The following is a 25,906-nucleotide window of genomic DNA, read 5'->3' on the forward strand; positions in this document are numbered from 1 at the left end:
ACGGTTGGATCTTCCAAAGGACCTCCGATCTGGGCATGGAGACCACACACTAAACTCGTCCAGATTTCCATCCAAATTTGACAGGGCTCCGGTATATCGTAGTTTGTCGGAGATTCCTCCATTGGAACTCGACAAAATTTTGCATGGCTGTTGTAGACGTAATTCCGCACTATTCCACTGAAGCAATCAACAAACCGACGCTCGAGGAGACGGTGACGGCGGATACAAGTTTGCTGCCCAGAAAAACAGCACAACCGCTCGAGGGCAATGTTGACGTTGAGCCCTCATGCTCCATGGGTGATTCCTCTATGATCATGATAGAGATCAAAGTTAATGTTGATGAAGGCCCCCATCCGAACATGACGAACGGAGATGGAGCACGGTCCTCGGTCGAGCCAAGGTGACCAGTCGAGCCGGTGATGAAGATGTCGACGTCGCAGTTAATCCGCAGACGAGCCATCGATCCTTTTGCCGATCGCACAGCGGAGCTCTCAATGAAAGCACCAATGTCGCTGTCAAAACCGGCGGATTTCGGGTAGGGGGTCCCGAACTGTGCGTCTAAGGCGGATGGTAACAGGAGGTAGGGGACATGATGTTTACCCAGGTTCGGGCCCTCTTGATTGAGGTAATACCCTACGTCCTGCTTAATTGTTCTTGATGATATGAGTATTACAAGAGTTGATCTACCATGAGATCGTAGAGGCTAAACCCTAGATGCTAGCCTATGGTATGATGGTATGTATATTTATCGACTAGCCTGTCCCTGGTTTATATAATGCACCAAAGGCCTGGGATAACAAGAGTCCTAGCCGAATACGCCGGTGGGGGAGGAGTCCTTGTCTTGACCACCAAGTCTTGCGGAACCTTCCTTGTATGCGGCAGCTTTCCGAACTGGCCCATGAGTATATGACCATGGGGGTCCTCGACCCAATCTAACTAACTGGGAGACGACGTGGTGAGTACCCCCTAGCCCAGGACACCGTCAAGTTCCTTGAGCCAATACCGTCGAGATATGACCGCGCTGATGAACCAGACCGACCATCATGTGGGTGATACGTCTCCAACGTATCTATAATTTTTGATTGTTCCATGCTATTATATTATCTGTTTTGGATGTTTAATGGGCTTTACTATGCACTTTTATATTATTTTTGGGACTAACCTATTAACAGAAAGCCCAGTGCAAATTGCTGTTTTTTGCCTATTTCAGTGTTCCGCAGAAAAGGAATATCAAACGGAATGAAAACTTTGAGAGGATCATTTTTGGAACAAACGTGATCCAGGAGACTTGGAGTGGACGTCAAGGAAGCAGCGAGGAAGCCACGAGGCAGGAGGGCGCGCCCCCCACCCTCGTGGCCCCTCGCAGCTCCACCGACCTACTTCTTTTGCCTATATATATACTCTTATACCCTAAAACCTTCGGGGAGAGCAACGAAACACCTTTTCCACCACCGCAACCTTCTGTACCCGTGAGATCCCATCTTGGGGCCTTTTCCGGCGCTCCGCCGGAGGGGGGTTAGATCACGAAGGGCTTCTACATCAACACCATAGCCTCTCCGATGATGTGTGAGTAGTTTACCAAAGACCTTCGGGTCCATAGTTATTAGCTAGATGGCTTCTTCTCTCTCTTTGGATCTCAATACAAAGTTCTCCTCGATCTTCTTGGAGATCTATTCAATGTAACTCCTTTTGCGGTGTGTTTGCCGACATCTGATGAATTGTGGGTTTATGAACTTGATTATCTATTAGTATTATTTGATTCTTCTCTTAATTCTTATATGCATGATTTGATATCTTTGCAAGTCTCTTCGAATTATCAGTTTGGTTTGGCCTACTAGATTGATCTTTCTTGCAATGGGAGAAGTGCTTAGCTTTGGATTCTATCTTGCGGTGTCCTTTCCCAGTGACAGCAGGGGCAGCAAGGCACGTATTGTATTGTTGCCATCGAGGATAAAAAGATGGGGTTTATATCATATTGCTTGAGTTTATCCCTCTACATCATGTCATCTTTCCTAAAGTGTTACTCCGTTCTTACGAACTTAATACTCTAGATGCATGCTGGATAGCGGTCGATGTGTGGAGTAATAGTAGTAGATGCAGAATCATTTCGGTCTACTTGTCACAGACGTGATGCCTATATTCATGATCATTGCCTTAGATATCATCATAACTATGCGCTTTTCTATCAATTGCTCGGCAGTAATTTGTTCACCCACCGTAATACATGATATCTTGAGAGAAGCCACTAGTGAAACCTATGGCCCCAGGTCTACTTTACATCATACAAGTTTCCAATCTACAGTTCTAGTTTACTATTTATTTTGCAATCTTTATTTTCAAATCTATACCAAAAAAATACCAAAAATATTTATCTTATTATCTTTATCAGATCTCATTTTTGCAAAGTGGTCATGAAGGGATTTGCGTGTAGTCTCCTTTATCGCGTTGGTTGCAAGGTTCTTATTTGTTTGTGCAGGTACAAGGCGATTTGCGTGTAGTCTCCTACTGGATTGATACCTTGGTTCTCAAAAACTGAGGGAAATACTTATGCTACTTTGCTGCATCACCCTTTCCTCTTCAAGGGAAAACCAACGCATGCTCAAGAGGTACAAGAAGGATTTATGGTGCCGTTGCCGGGGAGATCTACGCCAAGTCAAGATATACCAAGTACCCATCACAAACTCTTATCCCACACATTACATTATTTGCCATTCGCCTCTTGTTTTCCTCTCCCCCACTTCACCTTTGCCTTTTCTTCGCCCCTCTTCCATTCGTCCTTCTGTTTTCTCGTGTTACCATGTGCCTTCTATTTGCTTGCATCTTCGCTTGCTAAATATCTATTGTTATGGATCCTCATCCTCTTGCTAATCTTTTTAAAAGATCCAATTATGATGAACCAATTGCTAGTGAGTTGAGTGCACTAGATTATCTTTATGGAGTTTTGCTTGAAATCTGTGAATCTGAAAATTGTGATGAAGTGCTCTATAAAGTGATTCACGATAGATCTTTGAATAAAAAGCATGATTGCAATGATGTTATTATATATTCTATGAATGTCAGTTGTGCTAATAATATGCAAAACCCTAAGCTTGGGGATTCTAGTTTTGGTATGTCCACTACTTGTTGCAATGATCATGATTGGGATGATTCTTCTTATGATCTTGAAAATTTATTTAAGACCCATGATGAATATGAGATTGATAATAGTGTTTGCAATAATATTGAAAGTGGGTTTGGAAGAGTGCCAACTTTAGATCCCACATATTTTGAGAATATTCAATCTTATGAATTTTTTTGATAAAAGTGGGTTTGGAGAGGTCATGACTTTAGTTAATGTTAATCCCACTATTTTGGAAGAGTGTCAACTTCGCATGCATGTGGATTGTGTTGAGAATATGTTATGTGATGGATATTTTGTTGAATTTGCTTATGATCCTACATGTAATTATTATGAGAGAGGAAAATATGGTTGTAGAAATTTTCATGTTACTAAATTATGTCTCGTTATGTTGAGATTGCTATTGTTTCTTTCCGCTTCCTTGCATATGCTAGTTTTTTGCTTGCCTTGATAATTTGTTTGCCTATAAGATGCCTATGCATAGAAAGTATATTAGACTTAGATGTGTTTGTCACGTGTTTTATGATGATCTCTTTGTGCTTCAATTCTTGTCTTTCATATGAGCATCATTGAAATCTCTTTGCCTAGCTAGGGGCGTTAAACGATAGCGCTTGTTGGGAGGCAACCCAATTTTATTTTTGTTCCTGTTTAGTAATAAATAAATCATCTATCCTCTGTTATGATTGTGTTTTTTATGTTTTAATTAGTTTTGTGCCAAGTAAAGCCTTTAGGATCTTCTTGGATGATTGTTGTTTGATCTTGCTGAAAAAACAGAAAGTATGTGCTCACGAGAATAATTTTCATTTTTAACCAGATAGTGATAAAATACTGATTCCAACTGCACTAGATCAATATACAAATTATTTAGGTCGTCCTAATTTGATAAAAATTTTTGAGTTACAGAAGTATTCGAAACCTATAGATTACTACAGACTATTCTGTTTTTGACATATTCTGTTTTTTTGTGTGTGTTGTTTGCTTATTTTGATGAATATATGGCTAGTATCGGGGGGTATGAACCATAGAGAAGCTGGAATACAGTAGGTTTAACACCAACATAAATAAAGAATGAATTCATTACAGTACCTCAAGTGGTGATTTGTTTTCTTATACTAACGGAGCTCATGAGATTTTCTGTTGAGTTTTGTGTTGTGAAGTTTTCAAGTTTTTGGGTAAAGATTTGATGGATTTTGGAACAAGGAGTGGCAAGAGCCTAAGCTTGGGGATGCCCAAGGCACCCCAAGGTAAAATACAAGGACAACCAAAAGACTAAGCTTGGGGATGCCCCGGAAGGCATCCCCTCTTTCGTCTTCGTCTATCGGTAACTTTACTTGAGGCTATATTTTTATTCACCACATGATATGTGTTTTGCTTGGAGCGTCTTGTATGATTTGAGTCTTTGATTTTTTTTAGTTTAACACAATTATGCTTGCTTCACACACCTTTTGGGAGAGACACACATGAATTGGAATTTATTAGAATACTCTATGTGCTTCACTTATATCTTTTGAGCTAGATAATTTTGCTCTAGAGCTTCACTTATATTTTTTAGAGCATGGTGGTGGTTTTATTTTGTAGAAATTATTTATATCTCATGCTTCACTTATATTATTTTGGGAGTATTTTAGAACAGCATGGTAATTTGCTTTGGCTATAAAACTAGTCCTAATATGATAGGCATCCAAGATGGGTATAATAAAAAACTTTCATATAAAGTGCATTGAATACTATGAGAAGTTTGATCCTTTATGATTGTTTTGAGATATGAAGATGGTGATATTAGAGTCATGCTAGTTGAATAGTTGTGAATTTGAGAGATACCTGTGTTAAAGTTTGTGATTCCCGTAGCATGCACGTATGGTGAACCGTTATGTGATGAAGTCGAAACATGATTTATTTATTGATTGTCTTCCTTATGAGTGGCGGTCGGGGACGAGCAATGATCTTTTCCTACCAATCTAACCCCCTAGGAGCATGTGCATAGTACTTTGTTTAGATAACTAATAGATTTTTGCAATAAGTATGTGTGTTCTTTATGACTAATGTTGAGTCCATGGATTATACGCACTCTCACCCTTCCACCATTGCTAGCCTCTCTAGTACCGCGCAACTTTTGCCGGTACCATAAACCCACCATATACCTTCCTCAAAACAGCCACCATACCTACCTATTATGGCATTCCCATAGCCATTTCGAGATATATTGCCATGCAACTTTCCACTATTCCGTTTATTATGACACGCATCATCCTTGTCATATTGCTTTGCATGATCATGTAGTTGACATCGTATTTGTGGCAAAGCCACCATAATTTTTCATACATGTCACTCTTGATTCATTGCACATCCCGGTACACAGCCGGACGCATTCACGTAGAGTCATATTTTGTTCCAAGTATCAAGTTGTAATTCTTGAGTTGTAAGTAAATGAAAGTGTGATGATCATCATTATTAGAGCATTGTCCCAGTGAGGAAAGGATGATGGAGACTATGATTCCCCCACAAGTCGGGATGAGACTCCGGACGAAAAAAGAGAAAAAAAAGAGGCCATAAAAAAAGGAAAAGATCCAAATAAAAAACGAGAGAAAAAGAGAGAAGGGGCAATGGTACTATCCTTTTTCCACACTTGTGCTTCAAAGTAGCACCATGATCTTCATGATAGAGAGTCTCTTATGTTGTCACTTTCATATACTAGTGGGAATTTTTCATTATAGAACTTGGCTTGTATATTTCAATGATGGGCTTCCTCAAAATGCCCTAAGTCTTCATGAGCAAGTAAGTTGGATGCACACCCACTTAGGTTCTTCTGTTGAGCTTTCATACATTTATAGCTCTGGTGCATCCGTTGCATGGCAATCCCTACTCACTCACATTGATATCTATTGATGGGCATCTCCATAGCCCGTTGATATGCATAGTTGATGTGAGACTATCTTCTCCTTTTTGTCTTCTCCACAACCACCATTCAATTCCACCTATAGTGCTATATCCATGGCTCACGCTCATGTATTGCGTGAAGATTGAAAAAGTTTGAGAACATCAAAAGCATGAAACAATTGCTTGGCTTGTCATCGGGGTTGTGCATGATTTAAATATTTTATGTGATGAAGATAGAGCATAGCCAGACTATATGATATTGTAGGGATAGCTTTCTTTGGCCATGTTATTTCGAGAAGACATAATTGCTTGGTTAGTATGCTTGAAGTATTATTTTTTATGTCGATATTAAACTTTTGTCTTGAATCTTTCGGATCTGAATATTCATGCCACAATAAAGAGAATTACATTGAAAATTATGTTAGGAAGCATTCCGCATCAAAAATTCCGTTTTTATCATTTACATACTTGAGGACGAGCAGGAATTAAGCTTGGGAATGCTTGATACGTCTCCAACGTATCTATAATTTTTGATTGTTCCAAGCTATTATATTATCTGTTTTGGATGTTTAGTGGGCTTTCCTATGCACTTTTATATTATTTTTGGGACTAACCTATTAACCGAAAGCCTAGTGCAAATTGTTGTTTTTTTGCCTATTTCAGTGTTTCGCAGAAAAGGAATATCAAACGGAATCCAAACAGAATGAAACCTTCGCGAGGATCTTTTCTGGAACAAACGTGATCCAAGAGACTTGGAGTGGACGTCGAGGAAGCAGCAAGGAAGCCACGAGGCAGGAGGGCACGCCCACCACCCTCGTGGTCCCCTCGCAGCTCCACCGACCTACTTCTTTTGCCTATATATACTCTTATACCCTAAAACCTTCGGGGAGAGTGATATGTCTCCAACGTATCTATAATTTTTGATTGCTCCTCCGATGAAGTGTGAGTAGTTTACCTTAGACCTTCGGGTCCATAGTTAGTAGCTAGATGGCTTCTTCTCTCTCTCTTTGAATCTCAATACAAAGTTCTCCTCCCTCTTGTGGAGATCTATTCGATGTAATCTTCTTTTTGCGGTGTGTTTGTTGAGACCGATGAATTGTGGGTTTATGATCAAGTCTATCTATGAATAATATTTGAATCTTCTCTGAATTCTTTTATGTATGATTGGTTATCTTTGCAAGTCTCTTCGAATTATCCGTTTGGTTTGGCCAACTAGATTGGTAGTTCTTGCCATGGGAGAAGTGCTTAGCTTTGGGTTCGATCTTGCGGTGTCCTTACCAAGTGACAGAAGGGGCAGCAAGGCACGTATTGTATCATTGCCATCGAGGATAACAAGATGGGGTTTATTTCATATTGTATAAATTTATCTCTTTACATCATGTCATCTTGCTTAAGGCGTTACTCTGTTTTTAACTTAATACTCTAGATGCATGCTGGATAGCGCTCGATGAGTGGAGTAATAGTAGTAGATGCGGAATCGTTTCGATCTACTTGTCACGGACGTGATGCCTATATACATGATCATGCCTAGATATTCTCATAACTATGCTCAATTCTATCAATTGCTCCACAGTAATTTGTTCACCCACCGTAGAATACTTATGCTCTTGAGAGAAGCCACTAGTGAAACCTAGGGCCCCCGGGTCTATTCTCATCATATCAATGTCCATCACTTTAATCTTGTTTTGCTTTTTTACTTTGCTTTTACTTTTTACTTTGCATCTTTATACCAAAAATACCAAAAATATTATATCTATCAGATCTCACTCTCATAAGTGACCGTGAAGGGCTTGACAACCCCTAATCGCGTTGGTTGCGAGTAGCTATCGCTTTGTGTAGGTACAAGGGACTTGAGCGTGGGCTCCTACTGGATTGATACCTTGGTTCTCAAAAACTGAGGGAAATACTTATGCTACTCTGCTTCATCATCCCTTCCTCTTCAGGGAAAACCAACGCAAGCTCAAGATGTAGCAGAGAGCAACAAAACACCTTTTCCACCACCGCAACCTTCTGTACCCGTGAGATCCCATCTTGGGGCCTTTTCCGGCGCTCCGTCGGAGAGGGATTCGATCACGGAGGGCTTCTACATCAACACCATAGCCTCTCCGATGATGTGTGAGTAGTTTACCACAAACCTTCGGGTCCATAGTTATTAGCTAGATGGCTTATTTTCTCTCTTTGGATCTCAATACAAAGTTCTCCTCGATCTTCTTGGAGATCTATTTGATGTAACTCTTTTGGCAGTGTGTTTGCCGAGATCTGATGAATTGTGGGTTTATGTACTTGATTATCTATGAATATTATTTGATTCTTCTCTGAATTCTTATATGCATGATTTGATATCTTTGCAAGTCTCTTTGAATTATCAGTTTGGTTTGGCCTACTAGATTGATCTTTCTTGCAATGGGAGAAGTGCTTAGCTTTGGGTTCAATCTTGCGGTGTCCTTTCCCAGTGACAGTAGGGGCAGCAAGGCACGTATTGTATTGTTGCCATCGAGGATAAAAAGATGGGGTTTATATCATATTGCTTGAGTTTATCCCTCTACATCATGTGATCTTGCCTAAAGTGTTACTCCGTTCTTATGAACTTAATACTCTAGATGCATGCTGGATAGCGGTCGATGTGTGGAGTAATAGTAGTTGATGCAGAATCGTTTCGGTCTACTTGTCACGGACGTGATGCCTATATTCATGATCATTGCCTTAGATATCATCATAACTATGCGCATTTCTATCAATTGCTCGGCAGTAATTTGTTCACCCACCGTAATACATGCCATCTTGAGAGAAGCCACTAGTGAAACCTATGGCCCCCGGGTCTACTTTACACCATATAAGTTTCCAATCTATAGTTCTAGTTTACTATTTATTTTGCAATCTTTATTTTCCAATCTATACCACAAAAATACCAAAAATATTTATCTTATTATCTTTATCAGATCTCACTTTTGCAAGTGGCCATGAAGGGATTGACAACCCCTTTACCAAGTTGGTTGCAAAGTTCTTATTTGTTTGTGCAGGTACTAGGCGATTTGCGTGTAGTCTCCTACTGGATTGATACCTTGGTTCTCAAAAACTGAGGGAAATACTTATGCTACTTTGCCGCATCACCCATTCCTCTTCAATGGAAAACCAACGCATGATCAAGAGGTAGCAGTGGGCGAGATAAAGCGACTGCTTATGCCGAACACCAGCCCCTACCACCTCGCCGTCGTGGCAAAGAGGTAGCAGCTTCGGGCTATACCTACGACTTATGCAAGGACCTGGACAATAGAGCCGGTTAGGCCAAATCAATCTATGGATCAAGGGGGCGTTCCCCAAAACGAGACGACAACCATCAAGCCTGGCATGACATGCATAACCTCACCCGGGCTGAAAACCGAATACAGATGTCATCTGAACTCCATCGAGACGCTTCCCGATACAGAGGCGCTGCACACCCCTTATGCTTTACTGATGAGGTAATGCAGCACCAGTTCCTAGAATGGTTTAAACCCGTAAACATTGAAGCATACGATGGAACGACTGATCCCGCGCTATGGATTGAAGACTTTCTTCTAAATATTCACATGGCTCGCGGCGATGATCTCCACGCCATCAAATACCTCCCCTTAAAGCTGAAGGAACAAGCACGACACTGGTTAAACAGCCTCCCAGAGAACTCCATTGCTAGCTGGAAAGATCTGGAGGATTCCTTTAGAGATAACTTTCAAGGTACCTATGTCCGGCCTCCGGACGCCGATGACCTTAGTCATATAGTCCAACAAGCCCAAGAGTCAGCCCGCAAATTCTGGACTAGGTTCTTAATTAAAAAGAACCAAAACATCGATTGTCCAGACGCCGAAGCCCTCGCGGCCTTTAAACATAGCGTCTGTGATTTTCTCACCGAACATGATCCAGGAGACTTGAACCCTGCCCCTAGGAACAAAAGAGGCGGTCACGAGGGTGGCGGGCGCCCCCTGCCTCGTGGGCCCCTCGTTGCTCCTCCGGCGTACTTCTTCCTCCTATATATACACACGTACCCCCAAACAATTAGAACAGGAGCCAAAAACCTAATTCCTCCGCCGCAACTTTCTGTATCCACGAGATCCCATCTTGGGGCCTGTTCCGGAGCTCCGCCGGAAGAGGGCCGTCATCATGGAGGGCTTATACATCATCCTAGCCCCTCCGATGAAGTGTGAGTAGTTTACCTCAGACCGTCGGGTCCATAGTTAGTAGCTAGATGGCTTCTTCTCTCTCTCTTTGAATCTCAATACAAAGTCCCCCCCCCCTCTTGTGGAGATCTATTCGATGTAATCTTCTTTTTGCGGTGTGTTTGTTGAGACTGATGAATTGTGGGTTTATGATCAAGTCTATCTATGAATAATATTTGAATCTTGTCCGAATTATTTTATGTATGATTGGTTATCTTTGCAAGTCTCTTCGAATTATCCGTTTGGTTTGGCCAACTAGATTGGTAGTTCTTGCCATGGGAGAAGTGCTTAGCTTTGGGTTCGATCTTGCGGTGTCCTTACCCAGTGACACAAGGGGCAGCAAGGCACATATTGTATCATTGCCATCGAGGATAACAAGATGGGGTTTATTTCATATTGCATAAATTTATCTCTCTACATCATGTCATCTTGCTCAAGGCGTTACTCTGTTTTTAACTTAATACTCTAGATGCATGCTGGATAGCGGTCGATGAGTGGAGTAATAGTAGTAGATGCGGAATCGTTTCGATCTACTTGTCATGGACGTGATGCCTATATACATGATCATGCCTAGATATTCTCATAACTATGCTCAATTCTATCAATTGCTCAACAGTAATTTCTCCATCCACCGTAGAATACTTATGCTCTTGAGAGAAGCCACTAGTGAAACCTAGGCCCCCCGGGTCTATTCTCATCATATCAATCTCCATCACTTTAATCTTGTTTTGATTTTTTACTTTGCTTTTACTTTTTACTTTGCATCTTTATACCAAAAATACCAAAAATATTATATCTATCAGATCTCACTCTTGTAAGTGACCGTGAAGGGCTTGACAACCCCTAATCGCGTTGGTTGCGAGTAGCTATCGCTTTGTGCAGGTACGAGGGACTTGAGTGTGGGCTCCTACTGGATTGATACCTTGGTTCTCAAAAACTGAGGGAAATACTTACGCTACTCTGCTGCATCATCCCTTCCTCTTCGGGGAAAACCAACGCAAGCTCAAGACGTAGCAAGAAGGATTTCTGGCACCGTTGCCGGGGAGTCTACGCAAAAAGTCAACATACCAAATACCCATCGCAATCCCTATCTCTCGCATTACATTATACGCCATTTGCCTCTCGTTTTCCTCTCCCCCCTAATTCACCCTTGTCGTTGTATTCGCCCTCTCTCTCTCTCTCTCCCTATCCTCCCTCTCTATTTGCCTCTTTTTTCCCGTTGCTTTTTGTTTGCTCGTGTGTTAGATTGCTTGTTTGTCGCGATGGCTCAAGATACTACTAAATTGTGTGACTTCACCAATACCAATAATAATGATTTCCTTAGCACTCCGATTGCTCCTCTTACCGATGCTGAATCTTGTGAAATTAATATTGCTTTGTTGAATCTTGTTATGAAAGATCAATTTGCCAGCCTTCCTAGTGAAGATGCCGCTACTCATCTGAATAGCTTCGTTGATTTATGTGATATGCAAAAGAAAAAATATGTCGATAATGATGTCGTTAAATTGAAGCTATTTCCTTTTTCGCTTAGAGATCGTGCTAAAGCTTGGTTTTCGTCTTTTCCTAAGAATAGTATTGATTCATGGAACAAGTGCAAAGATGCTTTTATCTCTAAGTATTTTCCTCCCACTAAGATCATCTCTCTTAGAAACGATATTATGAACTTTAAACAACTTGATCATGAACATGTTGCACAAGCTTGGGAGAGAATGAAATTAATGATACGTAATTGCCCTACTCATGGTTTGAATTTGTGGATGATTATACAAATTTTTTATGCTGGATTGAATTTTGCTTCTAGAAATCTTTTAGATTCGGCCGCGGGAGGCACTTTTATGGAAATCACTTTAGGAGATGCTACTAAACTCCTAGATAATATGATGGTTAATTATTCTCAATGGCATACTGAAAGATCTTCTAATAAAAAAGTGCATGCGATAGAAGAAATTAATGTGTTGAGTGGAAAGATGGATGAACTTATGAAATTATTTGCTACTAAGAGGGTTTCTTGTGATCCTAATGATATGCCTTTGTCTACTTTGATTGAGAATAACAATGAATCTATGGATGTGAATTTTGTTGGTAGGAATAATTTTGGTAACAACACTTATAGCGGGAATTTTAATCCTAGGCCATATCCTAGTAATCCTTCTAATAATTATGGGAATTCCTATAATAACTCTTATGGAAATTATAATAAGATGCCCTCTGATTTTGAATCTAATATTAAAGAATGTATTTCTTTGCAAAAGAATTTTAATGCTATGATTGAAGAAAAATTGCTTAAGATTGATGATTTGGATAGGAACGTTGATAGAATTGCTCTTGATGTTGATTCTTTGAAACCTAAATCTATTCCACCTAAGCATGATATCAATGAGTCTCTAAAAGCCATGAGAATTTCAATTGATGAGTGTAAGGAAAGAACAGCTAGGATGCGTGCTTCCAAAGATGCCTTTATTAAAGCATGTTCCTCCAATTCCTATGAAAATCAAGATGAAGATCTAAAAGTTATTGATGTGTCCCCTATTAAATCTTTATTTCGCAATATTAATCTTGATGAAACTGAATATGATCTTCCTTTACCTAGAAGGCGTTCTAAAAATTCGGAGTATTTAGATCTTAATGATGAAATTGATGAAAGTGGGATTGAAAGAAATAAAAATCTAGATGTTGCTAAACCCACTATATTGGATTTCAAGGGATTTAATTATGAAAGTTTCTCTTTAATTGATTGTATTTCCTTATTGCAATCCGTGCTAAATTCTCCACATGCTTATAGTCAAAATAAAGCCTTCACCAAACATATTGTTGATGCCTCGATGCAATCTTATGAAGAAAAGCTTGAGTTGAAAGTTTCCAACCCTAGAAAACTCTATGATGAGTGGGAACAAACTATTAAAATTAAAATTAAAGATCATGAGTTTTATGCTTTGTGTGATTTGGGTGCTAGTGTCTCTACTATTCCCAAGACTTTGTGTGATTTACTAGATTCCCGTAACTTTGATGATTGCTCTCTAAACTTGCATCTTGCGGATTCCACTATTAAGAAACCTATGGGAAGGATTAATGGTGTTCTTATTGTTGCAAATAGGAATTATGTGCCCGTAGATTTCATTGTTCTTGATATAGACTGCAATCCTTCTTGCCCTATTATTCTTGGTAGACCTTTCCTTAGAACGGTTGGTGCGATTATTGATATGAAGGAAGGGAATATTAGATTCCAATTTCCATTAAAAAATGGCATGGAAGACTTTCCAAGAAATAAATTAAAATTACCATATGAAATTATCATGAGAGCCACTTATGTATTGCCTACCAAAGATGGCAATACCTAGATCTATCCTCGCTTTTATGCCTAGCTAGGGGCGTTAAACGATAGCGCTTGTTGGGAGGCAACCCAATTTTATTTGTATTCCTTGCCTTTTTCTCCTGCTTAGTAATAAATAAAGTATTTAGCCTCTGTTTTTGTTGTGTTTTTTGTGTTTAATTAGTGTTTGTGCCAAGTAGAACCGTTGGGAAGACTTGGGGAAAGTCTTGTTGAACTTGCTGTAAAAAGCAGAAACTTTAGCGCTCACGAGAACTGCTGTCATTTTTATTTGAAGAGTGATATTTAGTTAATTATTTTTTCAGATGATCAATAGATAAATTCCTCACGTCCAGCAATTTATTTTAGAATTTTTGGGGTTCCAGATCTTGCGCTAGCTACAGATTACTACAGACTGTTCTGTTTTTGACAGATTCTGTTTTTCGTGTGTTGTTTGCTTATTTTGATGAATCTATGGCTAGTAAAATAGTTTATAATCCATAGAGAAGTTGGAATACAGTAGGTTTAACACCAATATAAATAAAGAATGAGTTCATTACAGTACCTTGAAGTGGTCTTTTGTTTTCTTTCGCTAACGGAGCTCACGAGTTTTCTATTTTGAGTTTTGTGTTGTGAAGTTTTCAAGTTTTGGGTGAATTCTTTTGATGGATCATGGAACAAGGAGTGGCAAGAGCCTAAGCTTGGGGATGCCCATGGCACCCCCAAGATAATCCAAGGACACCAAAAAGTCAAAGCTTGGGGATGCCCCGGAAGGCATCCCCTCTTTCGTCCACTTCCATCGGTAATTTACTTGGAGCTATATTTTATTCACCAACATGATATGTGTTTTGCTTGGAGCGTCTTGTATTATTTGTGTCTTTGTGTCTTAGTATGCCACAATCATCCTTGCTGTACACACCTTTTGAGAGAGCCATACATGAATTAAAATTTGATAGAATACTCTATGTTCTTCACTTATATCTTTTGAGCTAGATAGTTTTGCTCTATGTGCTTCACTTATATCTTTTGAGCTAGATAATTTTGCTCTATGTGCCTCACTTAGATCTTTTAGAGCACGGTGGTGGATTTGTTTTAAAGAAACTATTGATCTCTCATGCTTCACTTAAATTATTTTGAGAGTCTCTTAATAGCACGGTAATTTGCTTAATAATAATATGCTTGGTATTCAAGATTTGTGAAACTTTCTTTTGAGTGTGTTGAATACTAAGAAAAGATTGAAGCATGATAATTGTTTTGAGATATGGAGGTGATAATATTAAAGTCATGCTAGTTGAGTAGTTGTGAATTTAAAGAATACTTGTGTTAAGGTTTGTGATTCCCGTAGCATGCACGTATGGTGAACCGTTATGTAACGAAGTCGGAGCATGATTTGTTTATTGATTGTCTTCCTTATGAGTGGCGGTCGGGGACGAGTGATGGTCTTTTCCTACCAATCTATCCCCCTAGGAGCATGCGCGTAATACTTTGCTTTGATAACTTCTAGATTTTTGCAATAAGTATATGAGTTCTTTATGACTAATGTTGAGTCCATGGATTATACGCACTCTCACCCTTCCACCTTTGCTAGCCTCTCTAATACCGCGCACTTTTCGCCAGTATCATAAACCTACCATATACCTTCCTCAAAACAGCCACCATACCTACCTATTATGGCATTTCCATAGCCATTCCGATATATATTGCCATGCAACTTTCCACCATCTAGTTCATCATGACACATTCATCATTGTCATATTGCTTAGCATGATCATGTAGTTGACATAAGTATTTGTGGCAAAGCCACCATTCATAATTTCTTCATACTTGTCACTCTTGATTCATTGCATATCTCGGTACACCGCCGGAGGCATCCATATAGAGTCATACTTTGTTTTAGAATTGAGTTGTAATCATTGAGTTGTAAATAAATAAAAGTGCGACGATCATCATTCAATAGTGCATTGTCCCAATAAAAAAGAGAAAGGCCAAAGAAAAAAAGAAGGCCCCCCAAAAAAGAAAATAAATAAAAAGGGGCAATGCTACTAACCTTTTTTCCACACTTGTGCTTCAAAGTAGCACCATGATATAGCGAGTCTCATATATTGTGCTTCAAAGTAGCACCATGTTCTTCATATAGAGAGTCTCATATGTTGTCACTTTCATATACTAGTGGGAATTTTATATTATAGAACTTGGCTTGTATATTTCGATAATGGGCTTCCTCAAATTGCCCTAGGTCTTCATGAGCAAGAAAGTTGGATGCACACCCACTAGTTTCTTTTGTTGAGCTTTCATACATTTATAGCTCCAGTGCATCCGTTGCATGGCAATCCCTACTCACTCACATTGATATCTATTGATGGGCATCTCCATAGCCCTTTGATACGCCTAGTTGATGTGAGACTATCTTCCCCTCCTTTTTGTCTTCTCCACAACCACCATTCTATTCCACCTATAGTGCTATATCCATGGCTCACGCTCATATATTGCGTGAAGATTGAAAAAGTTTTGAAGAAGTTAGAGTATGAAACAATTGCTTGGCTTGTCATCGGGGTTGTGCATGATTTAAATACTTTGTGTGGTGAAGATGGAGCATAGCCAGGCTATATGATTTTGTAGGGATAACTTTCTTTGGCCATGTTATTTTGAGAAGACATAATTGCTTTGTTAGTATGCTTGAAGTATTATTATTTTTATGTCAATATAAACTTTTGTCTTGAATCTTTCTAATCTGAATATTCATACCACAATTAAGAAGATTTACATTGAAATTATGCCAAGTAGCACTCCACATCAAAAATTCTCTTTTTATCATTTACCTACTCGAGGACGAGCAGGAATTAAGCTTGGGGATGCCTGATACGTCTCCAATGTATCTATAATTTTTTATTGCTCCATGCTATATTATCTACTGTTTTGGACTATATTGGGCTTTATTTTCCACTTTTATATTATTTTTGGGACTAACCTATTAACCGGAGGCCCAGCCCAGAATTGCTGTTTTTTGCCTATTTCAGTGTTTCAGATAAACGGAATATCAAACGGAGTCCAAACGGAATAAAATCTTCAGGAACGTGATTTTCTCACCGAACGTGATCCAGGAGACTTGGACCCTGCTCCAAGGAACAAAAGAGGCGGTCACGAGGGTGGGGGGCGCCCCCCCTAGGGTGCGCCCCCTGCCTCGTGGGCCCCTCGTTGCTCCTCTAGCGTTCTTCTTCCTCCTATATACACACGTACCCCCAAACGATCAGAACAGGAGCCAAAAACCCAATTTCACCGCTGCAACTTTCTATATCCACGAGATCCCATCTTGGGGCCTGTTCCGGAGCTCCGCTGGAAGAGGGCCGTCATCACGGAGGGCTTCTACATCACCCTAGCCCCTCCGATGAAGTGTGAGTAGTTTAGCTCAGACCTTCGGGTCCATAGTTAGTAGCTAGATGGCTTCTTCTCTCTCTTTGAATCTCAATACAAAGTTCTCCCCCTCTCTTGTGGAGATCTATTCGATGTAATCTTCTTTTTGCGGTGTGTTTGTTGAGACCGATGAATTGTGGGTTTATGATCAAGTCTATCTATGAATAATATTTGAATCTTCTCTGAATTCTTTTATGTCTGATTGGTTATCTTTGCAAGTCTCTTCGAATTATCCGTTTGGTTTGGCCAACTACATTGGTAGTTCTTGCCATGGGAGAAGTGCTTAGCTTTGGGTTCGATCTTGCGGTGTCCTTACCCAGTGACACAAGGGGCAGCAAGGCACGTATTGTATCGTTGCCATCGAGGATAACAAGATGGGGTTTATTTCATATTGCATGAATTTATCTCTCTACATCATGTCATCTTGCTTAAGGCGTTACTCTGTTTTTAACTTAATACTCTAGATGCATGCTGGATAGCGGTCGATGAGTGGAGTAATAGTAGTAGATGCATAATCGTTTCGATCTACTTGTCACGGACGTGATGCCTATATACATGATCATGCCTAGATATTCTCATAACTATGCTCAATTCTGTCAATTGCTCCACAGTAATTTGTTCACCCACCGTAGAATACTTATGCTCTTGAGAGAAGCCACTAGTGAAACCTAGGGCCCCCGGGTCTATTCTCATCATATCAATCTCCATCACTTTAATCTTGTTTTGCTTTTTTACTTTGCTTTTACTTTTTACTTTGCATCTTTATACCAAAAATACCAAAAATATTATATCTATCAGATCTCACTCTCGTAAGTGACCGTGAAGGGCTTGACAACCCCTAATCGCGTTGGTTGCGAGTAGCTATCGCTTTGTGCAGGTACGAGGGACTTGAGCGTGGGCTCCTACTGGATTGATACCTTGGTTCTCAAAAACTGAGGGAAATACTTATGCTACTCTGCTACATCATCCCTTCCTCTTCGGGGAAAACCAACGCAAGCTCAAGATGTAGCAGAGAGCAACGAAACACCTTTTCCACCACCGCAACCTTCTGTACCCGTGAGATCCCATCTTGGGGCCTTTTCCGGCGCTCCGCCGGAGAGGGATTCGATCACGGAGGGCTTCTACATCAACACCATAGCCTCTCCGATGATGTGTGAGTAGTTTACCACAAACCTTCGGGTCCATAGTTATTAGCTAGGTGGCTTATTTTCTCTCTTTGGATCTCAATACAAAGTTCTCCTCGATCTTCTTGGAGATCTATTCGATGTAACTCTTTTGGCAGTGTGTTTGCCGAGATCTGATGAATTGTGAGTTTATGTACTTGATTATCTATGAATATTATTTGATTCTTCTCTGAATTCTTATATGCATGATTTGATATCTTTGCAAGTCTCTTTGAATTATCAGTTTGGTTTGGCCTACTAGATTGATCTTTCTTGCAATGGGAGAAGTGCTTAGCTTTGGGTTCAATCTTGCGGTGTCCTTTCCCAGTGACAGTAGGGGCAGCAAGGCACGTATTGTATTGTTGCCATCGAGGATAAAAAGATGGGGTTTATATCATATTGCTTGAGTTTATCCCTCTACATCATGTGATCTTGCCTAAAGTGTTACTCCGTTCTTATGAAATTAATACTCTAGATGCATGCTGGATAGCGGTCGATGTGTGGAGTAATAGTAGTTGATGCAGAATCGTTTCAGTCTACTTGTCACGGACGTGATGCCTATATTCATGATCATTGCCTTAGATATCATCATAACTATGCGCATTTCTATCAATTGCTCGGCAGTAATTTGTTCACCCACCGTAATACATGCCATCTTGAGAGAAGCCACTAGTGAAACCTATGGCCCCCGGGTCTACTTTACACCATATAAGTTTCCAATCTATAGTTCTAGTTTACTATTTATTTTGCAATCTTTATTTTCCAATCTATACCACAAAAATACCAAAAATATTTATCTTATTATCTTTATCAGATCTCACTTTTGCAAGTGGCCATGAAGGGATTGACAACCCCTTTACCGCGTTGGTTGCAAAGTTCTTATTTGTTTGTGCAGGTACTAGGCGATTTGCGTGTAGTCTCCTACTGGATTGATACCTTGGTTCTCAAAAACTAAGGGAAATACTTATGCTACTTTGCCGCATCACCCATTCCTCTTCAATGGAAAACCAACGCATGATCAAGAGGTAGTAGTGGGCGAGATAAAGCGGCTGCTTATGCCGAACACCAGCCCCTACCACCTCGCCGTCGTGGCAAAGAGGTAGCAGCTCCGGGCTATACCTACAACTTACGCAAGGACCTGGACAATAGAGCTGGTTAGGCCAAATCAATCTATGGATCAAGGGGGCGTTCCCCAACACGAGACGTCAACCATCAAGCCTGGCATGACATGCATAACCTCACCCGGGCCGAAACCGGAATACAGATGTCATCTGAACTCCATTGAGACGCTTCCCGATACAGAGGCGCTGCACACCCCTTATGCTTTACTAACGAGGTAATGCTACACCAGTTCCTAGAATGGTTTAAACCCGTAAACATTGAAGCATACGATGGAACGACTGATCCCGCGCTATGGATTGAAGACTTTCTTCTAAATATTCACATGGCTCGCGGCGACGATCTCCACGCCATCAAATACCTCCCCTTAAAGCTGAAGGAACCAGCACGACACTGGTTAAACAGCCTCCCAGAGAACTCCATTGGTAGCTGGAAAGATCTGGAGGATGCCTTTAGAGATAACTTTCAAGGTACCTATGTCCGGCCTCCGGACGCCGATGACCTTAGTCATATAGTCCAACAAGCCCAAGAGTCAGCCCGCAAATTCTGGACTAGGTTCTTAATTAAAAAGAACCAAAACATCGATTGTCCGGTCGCCGAAGCCCTCGCGGCCTTTAAACATAGCGTCTGTGACGAATGGCTCGCCCGACACCTTGGCCAAGAGAAGCCGAAGTCCATGGCAGCCATTACCGTACTCATGACCCGCTTTTGCGCGGGAGAAGAAAGCTGGTTAGCTCGTAGAAGCAACATTACCAGCGACCCTGGCACCTCCAAAGCCAGGGATGACAACGGCAGGCCACGACGCAACAAACACAAGTGTCAAAGCAATAATGAAGATACCGAAGACACGGCGGTCAACGCCGGATTTAGCAGCTCTAAACCCGGTCAGCGGAAGAAGCCATTCAAAGGAAATAGGGACAGCCCATCCAATTTAGACAAGATACTTGATCGGCCTTGCCAGATTCATGGTACCCCCGACAAGCCTACAAACCACTCCAACAGAAATTGTTGGGTCTTCAAAAATGTCGGTAAGCTAAATACCGAACACAAGGGGAAAGGGCCTCCGAGCGAGGACGAGGATGAGCCCCGCCCACCAAACACAGGAGGGAAGAAGAAATTTCCCCTGGAGGTAAAAACAATGAATATGATATATATGTCACTCATATCCCCAAGAGGGAGCGCAAGCATGCACTAAGGGACGTCTATGCCGTAGAGCCGATCGCCCCAAAATTCAACCCCTGGTCGGCTTGTCCGATCACCTTCGATCGTAGGGACCACCCGACCAGTATCCGTCATGGAGATTCGACAGCCTTGGTCCTTGATCCAATCATCGACGGATTCCATCTCACCCGAGTCCTCATGGACGGCGACAACAATCTTAACTTGATTTATCAAGACACGGTCCGCAAAATGGGTATTGACCCATCAAGAATCAAGCCTACTAACACCACCTTTAAAGGAGTGATACCCGGCGTGGAAGCCCGCTGCACGGGCTCAATAACATTGGAAGTAGTCATCGGTTCACTAGATAACTTCCAAAGCGAAGACTTGATCTTTGACATCGTTCCCTTCTGTAGTGGTTATCACGCACTGGTTGAACGAACCGCCTTCACACGCTTCAATTCGGTCCCACATTATGCTTAAAGCTCAAAATGCTCGGGCCCCGCGGTGTTATCACAGTCAATGGAAACACAGAGTGCTCCCTTCACACTGGGGAGCATACCGCGGCCCTCGCGGCCGAAGTGCAGAGAGACCTCCTTAGGCCCAACACCACATCGACCATCAAGCCCCCAGACACTGTTAAACGCGTCCGGTCTACCCTGCATGATGACAGCTCGGTGACTCCAGAGCTAAACTAGCAGTTTTGCCTCTGTCGATCGCCACACACGTCCGCGACATGTGTATCACGTGTGTATAATTACGCACTCAAAATACCCTGGGCAACGAAGGCACAATACATATAGGTATATAGTGCGGCTCGACCCTATGCGACCTTGACCTTTTTCCTTTGATCTTTTTTTCAATACCACAGGTGCATTAAAACCTAGCCACTCCACGATCGTGCAAGGACTCTTTCCGAGCCCGTTTTCGCATAGAAGACCGTGGACCGTTCCTCTCAAGGAATCTCTCCCACAAAGGCGAAAGCGATGCAGATGTGCGGCAGGGCATCAATGAGATCTTCAAGACCATTCTTTTTTTAGGCCCCGTATACAGCTTTCCCCTTGTGTACAAATTTTGGCATGTAAAATATCCTTGACACTATCTGTAATAGCACGCCTTGACGTATCAAACAGATTACAATGAAAACAGTTTTTTACCAACCCTCGTCGGTCTTGGTTTGTTTCATAATCTGCATTCCTCTTTTGTGCTAAGATTGCCACATGTACATTCTGGTACAGCTTTAGTACCTCTATTCGGTCACACATATTTCCAAAAAAAGAAGTCTGAATACTTTTAGAGTACACTTCGGCGTCCCAAACATTGCATTATATGCATCAGCTCCGAATCATGTCTTTGGTCAATAGTTGGGTTGGCCGGCTCCTGTGGTTGCTACCTTACGTTCCGCTTGTTTGACTAAGGTGGTAAAGGGAGAACTACTAAGATTGTGTTTTTGGTTCGTCCGGTCAAGCTCCTCAGTAGAGAAAGCCGAAAACTGACTGTCATGATACTGCGAGAGCTGGTCAGCGATTCGATGACTTACCATAAATCTCTTGCAATTTCTTTCGTACTATACGAAGGACTGGCCTTCATCCAGTCACATGCCTAAGGCATCCAAGTTCGGATAGCCGCACAAGCACCAGGGGCTAGTTCCTAGTCCCATTGTCAAACTCCTATGGCTAAGTGAAAGTGGTAAAGCCGCATAGTCTGATTGCCTAGTTCGCTGCGCAGACACCTCCTTTACGGACCAAGATATTGGGTCAAGTGTGGTCGTGCGCTATTACCGAACACCCCCGTAGCATCTACGTGGGGGCTGAAGCTGACGACTGGTAAACTCTCAGAAATAGAAATGGTCGCACAGGAGGAAAATAATTTCAGATAAATGCATACATGTATTACAAAGCCTTGGTTCATAAAACAACACCTGGACAACGCAGATACATTCATACAAACATGATATCATTCGAGCATTGGCCCTCTACTATCCAGGCACCCTCCAGGACGTCATCAAAATACTGCTCTCGCTTGAAGTGGTCCTTGCCTTCAGGTGGGCCCTCGATCGCGACGACGGTGGCCTTCATCTTCGCCCATTGCATCTTGATGTAGGCGAAGGCCATCTGTGCACCCTCGATGCATGCCGAGTGCTTGGCAGCTTCAATTTGGGGCAGTGCATCAGTGAGCCGCTTCACTAGGCCGAAGTAACTTCTAGGAATGGGTTCGGTTGGCCAGAGCCGGACTATGACATCCTTCATGGCCAAATTGGACATCCTATGCAGCTCCGCCAGCTGCATCATCTGGTTGTTCAATAGCGTCGTATGCTCTGGTGCCAGGTACTGTGACCAGAAGAGCTTCTCCGTGGTGTTCCCCTCCAGGGCCCGAAAGAATTGCACGGCATCGGCCGCACTCCTCGGAAGATCCGCAAAGGCATCTAGAGAACTCCATAGTCGATTAAGCAAGGCATATCTCCGACCACCAAATATACTCTACAAAAGAAAGGGCTTACTAGCCGCTATCTGCCCGGCCTGCTTGATCTCCTCGTGAGCCGCCCGGGACTTGGTCCGCACCTCCTTGGCCTCCTGGAGTGCCTTGGTGAGATCGACCGCTTGGGCCTTATTCTTATCCTCCAAGGCCTCGCACTTGCTGGCGGCATCCTTGAGCTCTTGCTCCACTTCAGAAACCCGCTCCTCATACTGGCGGTGGGTGACCCGCTTGGCCTTTAAATCTGCAGTCGCTTTGTCAGCGGCCGCTTGGCTCACCCGTGCCTGCTCCTTGGCTTGGGAGAGGGCGCTCTTCAGGGTCTCGACCTCGGCCTCACTACCTGCAATAATGATCAGGGCAACACACGAGCTTAGACTCTGCATTGGCATACCACTTCGGGTGTGTAAATAATTTTTCAAACATACCTTGCACCTCGTCGAACCGCTTGTTAATGTAGACGATATCATCATCGGCCAGCTGCAGCTTCCACTTGAGTTCGGAAACTTCAGCAGCCTGGGTGGCCGCCGCTAACAGGGAAGCCTGGTTACTAATAAACCAGTACATTACCTCCTACGATTATTATTCGATCCTCTGTTCGGCCGTTTTTCAAAACTGAATAGAGTCTTAGGGGCTACTATCTATACACATGCATATTTTTCATAGGAAAAGTGGCTAAAAATATTACATCGCACACCTCGAAGCCTGTTAGTAGGCTGGTGAAAGCTTCGTTCAGCCCGCTCTTGGCGGACTGAACCTTCTCAACCACCACACCCATCAGGGTGCAATGCTCCTCCACAATGGAAGCACGTCGTAGTGCCTCCATCAAAGTGTTCGGCGCCTCCGGATTAGTGGAGGTCGCTGCCGGAGTTGGTGCTCCCCCCTCCTTTGAAGGGGTTTGCACACTCGATTCCGGAGCCACATGGGTCTTCGAAATGGTGTTTGGCTGGGGGCTGGACTGGTCAAGGCCCCCGTCGTCACTCTCCATGGGGTTGCGCCCCCCATGTTCTCGGCAGCAGAGGCATTTCCCTCTGGCGCCATCTTGGCGGCCTCCTGCACCTCTCCGTGGCCCGGAGAGATCCTTTGGGATAACACCTCGGTGTCATCCGCGATGGGTTGCGGGGAGGCTCATGGAGGCGTCTCACTCTCCACCATCTCCGGCGCCAGAGAGTTCCCCGAAGATGATGATAGTTGGGGGAGGTCACGGGCCGGACTGAAACACATAATATAATATGTTATCGTACAACTTGTAAAAGACTGGATGTATGTAAAGCATCCTTAGATACTTACGATGCGGCCAGGGGCTTTGCTTTGGGGCGCCGCTTGGGGATGGCTTCGACATCCGAATCCGAGCCATCCGAGAGGTATATCTTCCTCCTCTTGGACGCCTCCGCCTCCGGATCTATGGAGGCCGCCCTTTTCTTCTTCCTCCTCTTAAGGGGAGAGTCGCTTTCTGCCTCCTCCTCCTCCTCTTCGTCTTCATCTCCCTCGAGGGAGGAGGGAGCTTCGGTCTCTCCGGACATAGCGTCCGAAGTACCTTTACGGCGGAGGCCACCTTTGGCCTCCTTGCTCTTCTTCTTGGACTTCTTCGCCGGCGCCTGATACGGTGTCGGAACCAGCATCCTCGTTAGCAGAGGAATGGCTGGGTCTTCGGGTAGCGGAGCTGGACACTTGATCCGCTCCACCTTCTTTGTCCAGCCCTGATTGAAGGATGGAAGGCTGAACATACCCTTTGATTTGCGAACTGAAGTTATGTTCAGAAAAGCAAAAATGACAAAATGCCATTTTCTGAAACAGATCTGACAAATTCATCACATAGCCCTCTTCCAACAGCATTTTTGGGCATCAAGGTGAGCTCAAATGAAAATGATGCAGTGAGATGAAATTATGTACTCGTCGAGACGAACATTTTGATATGCTACACGCACAAATCGGAGCTATGATGACAGAGTTATGATGCGTTGAAAAATGCAAAAAGATTAGGGTTAGAGGAGAAAAAGTCAACCCCTCGAGATATTTCCAGATCCAGATCAGGATCGGGTACTGTAGCAGCTGCACGAGGATCGAGGATGGCCGGCCGGAGTTCGTCGGAGTTGGGGGCTTGCCGGGGCGAGGAGGTGAGGAGGTGCATCGGACGGCGGAGGGCGGCGGTGGCCGTCGAGGTTGGCGGCAGCGACCAAGAGCGGCACCGGCGGGGAGGATGGCGCCGGCGGTGAGGCATCGTGGCATCCGACATGGTGGCGGGCGGCAGCCGGCCGGCGAAGTGCGGCGGCGCGCACGCCTCGGGGCGGCACGGGGCAGAAACCGGCGGGCGCGGGCGCGGTCGCCCGCGGGGCAGCGGCGGCGGCGAGATGGGCTCGCGCGGGCCCGATCTGGGTCCCGCGGGCCAGCGGCGGATCTGAGGAGAGAGAGGGCGGCGGTGGATAGATGGCGGGCGATGATTGGGCGGCGGGACGGCATCGGACATGTCCGTCGGCGGGGACCTTTGTCCGGCGGCGCTCGAGAAGCGAGGTTAGGGTTTCATCCGCGGATTTTTGACGGGGTGCACATATTTATAGGTAGAGGGAGCTAGGAGAGTCCAAATGAGGTGCGGTTTTCGGCCACGCGATCGTGATCGAATGCTCTAGATGATAGAAGGGGTTTAGGTGGGTTTTGGGCCAAATTGGAAGGGTGTTGGGCTGCAACACACACGAGGCCTTTTCGGTCCCTCGGTTAACCGTTGGAGTATCAAACGAAGTCCAAATGATACGAAACTTGACAGGCGGTCTACTGGTAGTAAACCAAGGCCGCATGACAAGTCTTGGTCCAATCCGAAAACGTTTAACACCCGCACATGAAAAGAGGTAGAAAGGGACACCGGGTGACATAGGAGCGCCGGATTGCAAAACGGACAACGGGGAAAATGCTCGGATGCATGAGACGAACATGTATGCAAATGAAATGCACGTGATGACTTGATATGCAATGCATGCCACGCAAGCAATGACAAGGCAACAACAACGAATAACTGGAGGACACCTGGCACATCGGTCTCGGGGTGTTACATGATGTCAATAGGTTCGCTCAACTGGACTCGACAGCCAAG

The sequence above is a fragment of the Triticum aestivum genome, chromosome 7A (assembly GCF_018294505.1).
Source record: "Triticum aestivum cultivar Chinese Spring chromosome 7A, IWGSC CS RefSeq v2.1, whole genome shotgun sequence".
NCBI lineage: Eukaryota > Viridiplantae > Streptophyta > Magnoliopsida > Poales > Poaceae > Triticum > Triticum aestivum.